The sequence below is a fragment of the Lissotriton helveticus genome, chromosome 2_2 (assembly GCF_964261635.1).
Source record: "Lissotriton helveticus chromosome 2_2, aLisHel1.1, whole genome shotgun sequence".
NCBI classification, from domain to species: domain Eukaryota; kingdom Metazoa; phylum Chordata; class Amphibia; order Caudata; family Salamandridae; genus Lissotriton; species Lissotriton helveticus.
The window spans coordinates 313,519,855-313,533,195 of record NC_136060.1 but is presented as its reverse complement, the minus strand read 5'-3'; positions in this window follow the sequence as shown (position 1 = coordinate 313,533,195).

Sequence of the window (13,341 nt, the reverse complement as noted above, 5' to 3'; positions counted from 1 at the left end):
AAATTTCATCTTTGAACTCTCTCACAAGTAAAGAAATCGACCTGGTACTTTTTCCAAAGAAAGACAACAATAAATTAGCACAGGTATCCTTTTTTTCTCCAGTTCTTCCTAGAATAATCATTAGAGAGAAGGAAATTCTCCACAGAAATGGCTACGATGTATATTCAGTACCCGACTTCAAAACCGACGTACAAATTAATTGCATAACCGGACAAATCCAGAGAAGAAATGATGACCATGGTTTCAAAAGGGGAGAAGGTGTATTAAATAACAACAGAAAGGACACACTCCAAATACAAGTAAAGCATGGAGAGAGGTCAGTTTGGTCTCGGGAACCAAAAATAAGTGACACCGAGAACCCTATAACATCCTGGGCATGGCTACCAGAGACTCTAAATAGCAAAAAATTGGACAAACCGCAACAGCATCAGGTTTAGCAAAGGACTGTCGTTATTAACTTGGAATCTGGCAGGGAAATCTGTTAAAAAAATGAAAATTGCAATTAAGGATACCCCAGACATTATAGCCTTGCAGGAAACATGGTCGACTGATCCCTTCAAACAAAAAGGGTATTATGTTCATGAAACACCGGCAAAAAAATCAAAAAGAGGACATGCCAAGGGAGGTCTGGCCTTTTTACTAAAAGAAGAATACTCCTGGTCACAAGTAATAATAAATACTAACACTGATAATCTGCAATGTATAAAGATATCACTTAAACCTCAATCATCAGCCATGAAAGAAAAAATACTACTCTTTAATATTTATGTGCCTCCCAATAGTAATTATGACTCGCTGTTTGACCATCTGATGGAGATTATTTTGCATATTATTGAAGACCATCTCCACATACCATATATCATCATGGGAGATCTAAATGCTAAAATTTCAAATAGTGAACTCAAGAAATGGGCACTCTTATTTAAAGAGGAATCGTTGGAAACATCTCTCCCAGAGTTACCGAAAGGAGTCAAATCAGATAAGAGAGGACGCTCACTTTTATCAATTCTTCCGATAATAAACGGGACAATCTTAAATGGTAATACCAACGGAGATAGACCGGCATCTTACACGAGACGGGGAAATGGATGTCCCTCTATCCTCGATTATTTTATATGTGGGACTGGAGAGAAAGACCAATTTACCCAACTCTCGATTCAATTTAACGAGGAAAGCGACCATGCACTATTATATTTAACAACTAACTGGAATGTCCCGATCTCCTTTCAGAACCAGTCAATATTTTCTAAACCAAATATGGAAGTTAGCGCAAAAAAGCGCTGTTTATACTGGAGCATTGAAAATCTAGACCATTTGAGCACTCTACTTTTTCATACTCAATTATTGACTACTGCCTATTCAGATGACCCTATAGAGAATTTTGAACTTATCATCGACAAGCTTAAGCTTGCCTTACAAAATAAACTACAAACAGATACACAGTTAAAAAGAAAACGTAACAGTAAAAACAAAAATTGGAATCAACCAAATATAAAACAACTTAACAGGCTGATCCGAGCCCAGTATTTGAATTTCTTGCCTGAAATAAAAACGGAAATCAATAGACTAAAGAACCAAATACGGAGAGAAAAAACCAAGCAGAAAAAAATGAAACAGGACGTTAACTGGATAGATATCCAACTGGCAGCCAAGCAAAAAAATCAACGCAAATACTGGTCCTTGATTGCGAAATTTACTGGAACTAAAAAAAAGCTAGAAGCAACTCCAGTCTCAGAGGAAGATTGGGATACATACCTCAGTGAGCTGTACAGACCAAATCAGTTTAATAAGGTAGGAGAGGCAGAAGAACGATTAATGGAAACAAATGATTTTAAGATCAATAAAACTTCGTCAGTATCTATCGCTATGAATATAAGAACAGCTAGAAGCACGGGTGCTTCTGGCCCTGATCAAATCCCTATCAAAATCTACCAACTTGATCAGAAAAAGTGGGGTCTGGTGCTTTCACCGCTTTTTAATTATATATTCGACACCGGCAAAATGCCAAATTCCTGGAAGGGAAGCATAATTATCCCGATTTATAAGAAAGGGGAAAAATCTATACCAGGAAATTACAGGCAAATAGCACTTATGGACGCGGCTGGGAAGATATTTGCAGCAGAAATTCTGGACAGATTGAAAGATTGGGCATTTACAAACGGACATATCCCGATGTTTCAGTCTGGATTTCGCCCGAATCACTCTGTTACAGATAATATAGCGATCTTCCAGACAATTTTAGATAAATACACATTGGGGAAAAAACAACCTATTTATACAGCGTTCATTGACTATTCGACGGCCTTTGACCGAGTCGATAGACCGACACTGTGGTCAAAATTAAGAAGGATGGGCATTTCAGAATCACTACTACAACTCATAGTGAACTTACACAGCAATACCTGGTGTCGGGTTCAAATGGGGCGCGATAAGGGCCTGACGAAGAAAATATTGACATTTAATGGCCTGAAGCAAGGGTGTCTTTTGGCTCCAATTTTATTTTCCTTGTATATAAGTGACTTACCTGCCGAACTTCAACTAGGATTATGCACACCTCCAAAGATTGCCACTGAGTGCATACATACACTGATGTATGCGGATGATATTGTCCTCTTTGACCTCACTCCGTTTGGACTCCAGAATCTCCTAGATATCTTACATAATTACTCGAGGAAAAATTATCTTATCCCAAACATAAATAAAACCAAAGTGGTTGTATTTTCAAAAAAGAAGAAATGTGTAAGATATGAATGGAAGCTAGGAGGGGAGAAATTAGAGCAGGTAAAGGAGTATACATATCTTGGGAGAATTTTTTCATACAATATGAATAACATCAAACAAATAGAACATCTTAAAAAGAAGGCGGACCTGCATGCTGGGGCCCTGTCACGTTTATACTCAGCCGCTGGGAACAGACACTTCTTTGCATTATTACAAGTCTATAAAGCGAAGATTCCACCACTTATGTCATATGCCTCGGAATATATCCTTACAAAACAATGGGTATATATGGACCAACAAGAAGGCAAAATATTAAAAAAATTAATGAAAGTTTCCACATCTACACCGGTACAGGCATTGAGAATAGAATGTTCCATCACGAGTGCATACGCCACATCGATAACAAGCATCATCAGGTGGGCTTATAATTTACTGCATTCAAAAGAAGGAACTTTGAGAAACTTGTTAAAAGCTGAGACATTTAAAAAGGACTCTGCCCACCTTACCTTTTCTATAAACATGAAAGAGGCATTTCAGCTTGCGAAAATTAGTCTGGAAATTTTGTCAACCTGGACGCCGGCACAACTAACACTTTTTTTAAAAAACTTCTCGCCCAAACTGAGCTATGAGCTTGACCATAATCATTGTAAAAAACTATCTGTCTACAGGACTTATGCAGACTCTCAGGAATACAAACAAAAACAGGTGTACTTAGGATACACTTTGGCACATGGTGCAAGGCGAGCGATTTTGATGCTGCGTCGGGGTATACTTCCAGTATTAACTTTTAGTTCTTCCTGGAGTCCGGATAGAGCTGTGGTATGCACCCTTTGTCAAGGGGGCATACAGGATTTGGTACACCTTCTTTTTATTTGTCCAAATGAGAAAATTGTAAATGCACGGTTAACATGTATAGAACCCATCTTCCGGTCTTGTAGGATTGCTAACACTAAGGATTTCTTAACACTATGTAAAAATCCACCCAATGAATATGTCTGTTATAGAATTTTTAAGTTTCTGAAAATTTCATTGAAAATGTATTAATTGTATAAAAATTAATTGTATTTTTTATATTTTATCAAATTTGTGGTCCTCAATAGAGTACCGTAACAAATAAAAACTTTTTGACTTGACTTTGACTTTGTATTTCCAATGTTCTGTACCGTTATTTGTTTACCAAATTCATGTTCAGTTTGTCTCAATGCATGTTGCTTTGTATATTGTACACTGACACCAACTCTGTCCACACCCTACATATAGATATCGTAGGCGTACTCCAATCTACAGACCCTTTCCCAACCTACAGACCATGGAGGAACGTGATACCATCAGGCGATATTGTTTCAACAGTCAAATTATTGAGGATTTTTCTGTGCAGTTGGCACGACTGTTCCCTCAAACGTGCGCACCTGGGCGCGCATGCATCTATCTCACCTTGAGCGCGCAGTGGGGTGTTTGAAGAGCACAGAGGTGAGTTCAGCAGCAAGTGCCTCCTGCACTTACTAAATTTCTTTTGTTAAAAGGGCGCAGCTGCGGGGAAGATTGTATGCCTTTGTTCAGGTATTCATGTTAATCGCAGCACCCATCATGTGCTGAAATTAGCTTGATTTCTTTCACAAAGGCATAAAATCTGCCCTGCAGGCGTGCCCTTTTAACAAATGAAGGCAGCAATATTAAAGGACCACAATGTGTACTTTCAGGGGATTCTGAAAGCACACGTGTGCTTGTTGACTTGCTGCATTTCTTTTGGTAATAGAGTGCAGCACACAATCTGGCCCACTCTATTACGAAAAGAAATGCAATTCTACAAGCACACGTGTGCTTTCAGAATAACTGCCTGCTACAGCTCCAAGAAACGCCAGCCTGCAGGTTTTTTTTATTTATTTCCTTTGTCTTCCAGCTCTGCCCACGGTGCAGTGTACGGCAGCTCCTAGAAGTGGCTGACAGCTCCTGGAAAGAGGGGCAGGGGGGTGGCATGCGCCAGAGGAGCCTCATAGCTGCAGTAGAATAAAAGTCTGCCCGCTCCATTGGGCTCTGACAGATCAGGAAGAGGTTCATTTAAACAGTTTCAGAGCAGATGTAGGTATGGCTAGAAAGCTCCAAGAGGTGATAGGGGAAGACATGCTTGTGTGCACTGCACTCTGCATTGTTCTACAGTGCAGCCCTCCTCAGTTTCCTCACCCCACCCCAGACTGACAATGCTTGGTAAAAGTTTGAGCTCTGGTGTAGGTAGTTTAGCCAGATCTCCCATGTCAGCATCGCGCTTTCACTCCAGTGATTTAAATGTCCACCTCAGTGCAGTTTGGGAGTTGGAGTTCTTTACTTTGGCTTAAGAAGGTTTTCGACGGCATGGAAGCGGTATTCTGTCGGAAGCAGCACATTTTCTCCCTTGATGTAAGGGCGAGCACATGGCGTACTTGGTGTTGGCAGCATGTATTGTATTGTAAGTGCATTTATATAGCGCTTACTACCCTCGAGGAGGCGTTGAAGCATGTAAGTTGATGCCTCCTGTCATGTATATAAACGGGCCATGGCGGGTGTGTGGGTTCGGTGAACAGTGGGGGCAGGCGGATGTAATTCCCAAGTGACCGATATAAATGAACTAGGCAAACACGAGATGCTTCAGATGGACTGGAAGCTCAGAGAGGCTGTACACGCATGACGCCAGGGTGAGACCCGGCATACGTGGAGCGTGAGAAAGGGTACAGACACACATAGATTGGACATACGACACGATACTTACCGAGGAGAGGGGCTAGTCGAGCACAGGGGGCACTGTAGAGGAACTGAACAAAAAATAGGTGTAAAGGGATTATACATGTGCACACAGACACAGCTTGAATACACAGAGGCTTTGCATCAGGATACTACGCACAGCGCTGGAGTTGGGGCACGTTTCAGAACTGTGCTGCACAAAAGTTCAAATATCCCGGCATGCAGGGGTGTGCAAACAAGATGCTAGCACAGTAAAAACAAGCATCTCGGTGTTCACAGCAAAGCACTATAAAAGTGGAGCACCTTTATTTTAGTGTCAGTGCTTGTAAGTGCCTAGAAAATACCTGTGCTTGCTAATTACCCTGGGTCAATGGCCAAATATACAGAGGTGGGGGGAAAAACAAAATGAACGTTCGCCCTACATCTGTCGACCCCACTTACATTTTCCCAAATGAATTTCACTTAAACACAATTGTATTGTTTCTGTGTTCGCAGAAAAGTGGGAGAGGCCCACCTGTTGATTAATCTGTCACCTTATTTTCAAAGCCCTTAAACCCCTTCAGAGAATTGTGTTGAACAGGTAAGAAAAAAACACATTACTGGTCGATCAATACAGAAAATGTTGTCCCTTTTAACTGGCAAGCGTACCTCGTCTGCATCCACTGGCACAGGGTATCACCTTCTTTCATCTCTGCTGGGCAGATATCATCAAACTGCCCCCACATACTCGTGCAGCATTCCCAATTTATGTCATACACACTGATACAGATCTTCCCAGAACATTTGGTCCAGGTGGGGAGGTGGGACGTTCATTGTGTGTTTTTTAAAACAAAACTCGGGTTTCTTGGGAAGGTGGTGAGATAGCTATTGGAATTGAGTGCCCACTGGAGAGAATGATATGACAACAGCAGGAATTCTGGTCAGGCTGACGCAGCCTTCCATCTTTCCATGGATGAGAAAAGGTGTGGAACTCGGTGGATTATTCTCAGCATGTTTTATCTGTATTTATGAATTTTGTGAGGTAGAACCATGAAAATATTGGTTTGTTTATTCTGCTTATCTATATATTAATGACTGTGTCAAAGATTCCATCCTAGCCCTCAACTTACCAGAACATGGAAACAGATCTTGTGTAGATCCTACAGTCATTAATGTTATTTAATGCTTTGATAATATATGACCCCAAGTCCCAGCATTTAATACATCTTAGAGATGATCTGAGTGTGATTTTTTGGGTAAGTAATCAATGTGGACTTCAGCAGCTGCGGCTATTCTATAGTGAAACTCTTGCCAATCCCCGAATCAGGATCTTAGTTACTTAAGGACAGCATCCTATGTATATTTTCAGCCTCACATAGCTAACACAAGCCCCATACAACCATAAAACCTTTTATATGTACCCTGGGAAGTATTCCCTATTGTCCGCACTGTCCAGGGTCTGTGCAAGTTGCACTCAGTTACAGAAGTCGTATGTCAGAATACTGACTACAGAAACCTTGTGCTATGAGAATGTTGTCACAAAAATATTGACAGCCAAATTACAAATGATTTAAATGTGTATTGGTAGGTTTAGATTTACTATTCTTAACTCTACATCTATGTACCTTGAAGTTATGTACATGTCAGTCACTTGTAAATAATTACCTTGTTGATATATTAATTGTTGACGCTATTCTATTTTTGAAGCAGACTATTTCAAAGTCACTCAATCAGGGTTCTTGTAGAGTGTGACTATTCACCCGTAAGGATCTCAAGGCGCTGGTGGGGGGAGAGGGTGGGGAGGGATGGATTCTGCAGTTCAGTCAAAGAGCCAGGTCTTGAGATCCTTCCTGAATTGAGGCTGGGATGGTGATTGCCTGAGATGCAGAGGTAGGGAGTTCCAGGTCTTCGCAGCAAGGTAGGAGAAGGATCTTCCTCCAGGGAGGTCTTGCGGATCCGTGGGACAGCGACCAGGTCCAGATGGGTGGAGCAGAGAGGTCTGGTCAGTGTGTGAAAGGAGAGATGGTGGTTCAGGTATTTGGGTCCTGGAGCGAGATCTGAGTTTTGTTTAGTGGAAGTTTTGACTCAACCAAAAGTAGCACAGTGGGTTAATATGCCTGATGCAAAGTATGTGTACCTTGCAGATCACAAAGTGCATATAACGTAAAGAGGTCAATGCTTTTGGCAGAGAGATCCTTTTTTCCTTGCAGTGTATATGTTAAACTCCTAAAATAGAACAGTGAGCTAATAACTGACATCAAAGAGCTGCAAGCAAACTGCAAGGTATATTATTATTATTATAACATTCTGTTTTTCTTCCCAGCCTTTGATTATTTTAACCTTGTAAAATAGGTTCATTTCTGTAAAAAACAAAAAAAAAGCAATTCCTATTATTAAATGTAACCCCCAACTATGGTGTTATGTTTAAAATGTTGAGTTTGTGCTTCTCCAGACCAAGCGCTCTTAAACTATACTGTCTACCAAGAAAACAACTTTCTGGCAGAGGAGGCATAGAACAAGTGTACACTGGTGTGTTTTCCAGGTAATCTGTTGCAAAGTTGCTATCACGCTCAACTTATTGTGGTCCCATCGCCAATGGTCCACGTCTAATGAAGATCCAACCTATAAACAAGGAGCGTGTAATTTATCTATCTTTCGGTAATGATCAATGTCCGAGCTGTATGCTCGTCCTCCAAACAGAGAAGATCTCGAGGGAGTCTTGTTGGTAGATATAACAGTCTAAAAATTATTCAATCCATCAGGAATTAAAAGTACAAATTCAAAACAATCCAGTCAGTAGTCAAATTAAATCAGCCGTACAAATTCAAAATAATCCAGCCAGTAGTCAAATTAAATGAGCAAACGCGTTTTGCCCAATGCAGGCATCATCAGGGCTCATAATCACATGTCAAAAATATTTTCTTTCATTTCATGTATATTATCTAAACAATTTGTAACATCATATGCCCATCCTGGTACATTCACTTCAGTGTGCACAAGTGTACAAATGAATGTACCAGGATGGGCATACGATGTTACAAGCCCTGATGATGTCCGCACTGAACGAAACGCATCGGCTGATTTAATTTGACTACTGCACCTTGCATTCCTCTGTCTGATGTAACATTTACTGTACACTGATTTACACATGTGTGATTGATTGTCTCTGTGTAATGTGTGTGTGATGTAGAGTGCTTTGACATCCTACACTGGTATGAGTGGTGCTATAAACCTAATTAAATGCATCTCGGAAAGTATGGTAATGGAGACTTGAGGGGCACTGTTTAAGGGTAATGGTAACGGAATTACCGCCAGAGGTGGTCATGGGGGGGGGCACAAACATTGTTACACAGGCTGCCACAAGCACTAAGACTGTCCCTGTGTGGGGCATGTTGTGTGCCTCTGAGAAAGTATTTATGTTAATTGCTGCTCATGACTGGCGCTGCGATTAACATGAATACTCACAAAATCTGCTCTTGATATTTGTTGCTGCACCCACTCACTGAGATGGGTTCCTGGTGACATAGCCTTGGCTGCAGCGCACAGTGACCTTACTCTGCCGCACACAGAGTAAAAAAATTAGAGGGAACATTGGTTGGCACCATTTCTGCAGCCACAACTCCCATATCCTTTTGTGCTGACCACCAAGGTGAAGGGGATGGCAGCCTTCCCTTTCTTTGCCACGGGGTAATTTCAATATACTGTAGTAACAGCTGGTGGCATGTCCCAGACCATGTTTAGTCATGTCCTGCATGATGTGTCATAGGCACTGATGCAGCACCTGGACCAGTACATTCATTTTCCAACAACAGGGGGATTGGCTGACATCAAATGTGACATTTTTGCTGTTGGAAGGATACCACATGTCATTGGCTTGATTGAAGGTACCCATGTTTCCTTGGTACCACCTCAAGCCAAAGAGCAGATCAACCGAAACCGCAAGCACTATCTTTCAATCAATGTGCAGGTGGTATGTCTGGCTGACATGTTAATATCCCATTTCTGCGCAAGATTCCCTGGCTCTGCACGAAGCGTACATCATGAGGTACATGTTATGTTAAATGTTCTTGTAGTGCGCATGACTGCCCCAGCAATGGGGCTTCCCAGCACAGTTGGACGAGAGGTAAAGAGAAGAGAGCTAGATGGTAGAAAAGAGCCAGGTTTTGATCAGTTTTTGAAAGTCCAGTGATCCTGTGTACTCCGGGCAGCAAGAGGGACAGAGTTCCACAAGATCAGGGCACAAGCCCTGAAGGAACACCCCCCTGCTTTACGCCTACGCACTTGAATAGTGCGGGCCAGATGATGGTTTTAAGAACGTAGGACCAGAGAGGGAACATAAGTAGTATACAGACCTTGGAGAATTTAGGGGCCCCGACCATGAGGAATCTTATGAGTGGTGCAGAGGGTTTTAAACTTAACTCTCTGTCCGATTGGTAGCCAGTGCAAACGGCGAAGAAGGTTGGAAGTATGGCAGTGCCTGGGTAAGCCAAAAAGAGTATGTGCAGCTGCACTCTGTACCCGTTGAAGTCATTTGGTCACAGTTTTATTTGCCCCTAATAACAGTCCATTGCAGTAATCTAACCGCGACTGCACTACAGATTGGACAATTGTTTGCCGAATTTGGGCATCAAAAACCCCCAGAATGGTTTCAAGGCCACGGAGAAGACTAAAGCACAGCCTGACTACTTTTGTAGCATGTGGCTTAAATGAAAGGACCCCATCTATCAACACCCCTAGGTTCTTGACCACCATTTTATGTAGGGGAGGGGGCCCAATGCTGTGCACCACCATCGGCTATCCCATTGATGTTTATTATGCCCGACCAGGAGCACCTCCGTTTTAGAAGCGTTGAGCTTTAAATAGTTGTCCGCCATCCACTCGGAAATGACCGGAAGATCCTCATGAAATTTCAGTTGGTCAAGATCGCTATTCTTAGAGAAAGTGAAGAACAGTTGTCATCCCCCACTTGATTTCACAGCTGCAACCTGACCGTGCCTGGCCTGTTGGTAGGTGATGTTGTATGTTTATGTTGTGGTGTGTGTTGTTTGTACGTCAGATAGTGCTTTGTTGTCAGATTACTGAAGTTTTTTGTGTGTTCAATGTAGTAGACTCTGGATCCCTCAACCTTTCTTGGTTGCTAACCTCACTCACCAACCCTGTAACACCTGCACGGGTTTCATTCAATGAGGTCCATGGAAGGACGAGGCGCATGGTGGAGTCTTGAAGGCACAATTCCGCTGCCTGGATTGTACAGGATGAGCCCTTCAATATGCATCATTGAAGGTGTGTAACATAAATGCATGCTTCACAACCTGGCAATCAGGAAGGCAATCCCTCTGATTCAGAGTAACGAAGACCAGCATCTGCCTGAAATGGAGGATCATGGACTGGGACATGTTGCCAGTGATGATGAGGAGGAGGTCTTGGATGTGCGACGGGACATCATCAACAACTTTTTCAAGTCTACAATGATATGAGGTTTCAAAGCCCATTTGTTTGCTTGTGTGTTGCTGGTGTCCAATGTGTATGTATACGTTTGAGTGTATGGTAATTAACAGGTTTTCAAAAGTAAAGGCCAAAAGGTATAGTGCTAAGATGAATCCTAGCTATTGTTCACACAGACACATTTGTGCATGTGATGAAACCATTGTAAACGTGGTCAACTCATTGATACTTTCCTGATTCTATTCTATGTTTCTCCTTAACAGGGCACTTTGACTTTTCTTCTGCAGACTTTAGACCTCGAAGACCCATGATGCAGAGAAAGATTGAATCTTTCCACATTATTTGGATTTCATGGCACATACTTACTTCAGACCTAATGGTCATCTTTTATTGTTTTCTATGTTTTTTCACAGTGTGATGCAATGTATTTTGTGTGATGGTGCCAGGTTGTATTTGTCGAATAAACCTGTGCTCCACATTGAGGTGTGTGTTGTCCGTTTTCACAAATCCAGATATTTGTTACAAAAGAGACATGTACCATGATGATCTGTTTTGATGACAATTGTTGTTGATTGTGCTTGCACTAGGTGCTATTTGTTTGAGACAATAGTCTACCATTGATCCTACATCATATCCTACAGATTGTGTGTTGACCTGGAAGTGTCTACCTATCATGCTGTGACAAGATACATTCACTCACAATTCAGTGATAGATTTCATGAAGTGGTTTATTACCAATGTTACTGACACTTTTTTGCTTTGTGATGTTATGAGTCATTTAAACTTGTACAATTAGGAAAAAAAATCACAAAATGAGCTAGTATTTTGTGCAAAGTGATTTATTTTAGTGCATGAGTTAATTAATTCATTCCACACCATATTGTTGTTATCATAAACATACAAAATAAAGTGCAGATAGGAGTTGTTGGTGTTTGTAGAAGAATTCTTCAAAAGTAAGTCCACAGTTATTTGAGTTCAGAGTCCAACTTAAACCCTCCATCCAATGTGGGACAGTTCAATGACAGTCAACAAAGTGAACGCTTTGCACACAATGGAGGATCAGGAACAGGTAGTCACTTCTCGGGGGTGATACGCAGTTTTCGGTCTCTTAGTGATCCTTCTTTGGATGACCCCTCCTACGTTTGTTGGGGGTAGCCTCAGGTGCAGGCAGCAGTGGTGAAGGGTGCTCTCTGCCAGAGTCCACATCCCTCCCAGTGTCTTGTGCAGATGTTGATGCACTGGATCTTCTGGGCACACACTGAGGTAACTATCCATTTTCTCATAGTGGGCTACCTGCTGCAGATGCATGGTCCTAAGAATCCCAACGACCTGGACAAAATCTCCAGTGCAATCTTCATATGTGTGGAGGATTCTGGTTAGCTGTGGGTGCTATTCCTCATCAGCACCAGCTGCATGATGGGCCCAGTCCCTACAGCCCCTCCCACCACCTCTACCTACCTGAGCAGGCCCAGTTATTATTGGAGGGGAGGAGATCGTTTTTTGAATTAGAAAGAGGAGGTCAGAAGGCAGGGTTGAGTAACCGGAAGCTGTTGTCAATCTCCGTGTGAGATGATGGGATCGAGGCAAACATGAGCGAGTTTAGAGGTATGGAGTCGAAAGTTTGGGTTAGGATACTTAGAAAGGGTTCATGGGGGAGAGGAAATATGTCATGGAGGAGGGTAACGCAGAAGAATATCTATGAAAGCACTAAAAGATAAAGAGTGGGGTAAAAATGGATGTTTTTATTGCGGGATGACGTTGATTGTGATATTTGGCATAAGGGCGAGGGTGCGCTTTTAAACTGAAAGAGGGGGATTGAAAAAGAGTCTGAACCATGTTTTTGTATATTGTAGATATATTAACCCCTGACGAAGGACCGAATGGAGGGTCCGAAATGCATTGGGTAAACCAAAGTTATGCTTAAGGATTTACGATCACCTTCGGGGTGCAGGATGAAGTTTGGATAAACACTTCTGTATCGTTTAGAATATGGTGAAAACGTAAAAAGTCTTTCCTGTGACTTGCGCAAAAGGAATGAAACTATGTTACAAGTTGGATGGCAAATGATGAAAAACTGAAATAATGGACAAGAAATAAAAAATTGGAAGAAAAACAAATAATGGTGTTGGCATTTGTGGAATGCTATGGACATAGTTGTGCACCCGGTGCGGGGCGGAATGTCGCTCCGATCCAGTCTACCAGTTATTATTGGCACAGTCAACACTGAGCTTCCTTCTTCATTGACAGAGATGTTATTGTCCGCCAACTCAGGAGTGCCCTGTGTTGCTGTGCTGTTGATGGTGGATCAGGATGCTGTGTTCGGGGGTTAGGAGTCATCTGGGTATTGCCAAATGATGCAGGAGTGGTTGCAGAGGTTCCAGGGGTAGTCATTGCTGGTGCTGTAAGGGTGACCCACACCTGATGAGCCAGGTCATTCCTTGTCATCCAAAGAGGGTTGAGAGACCTCAATACCAGAGAGCT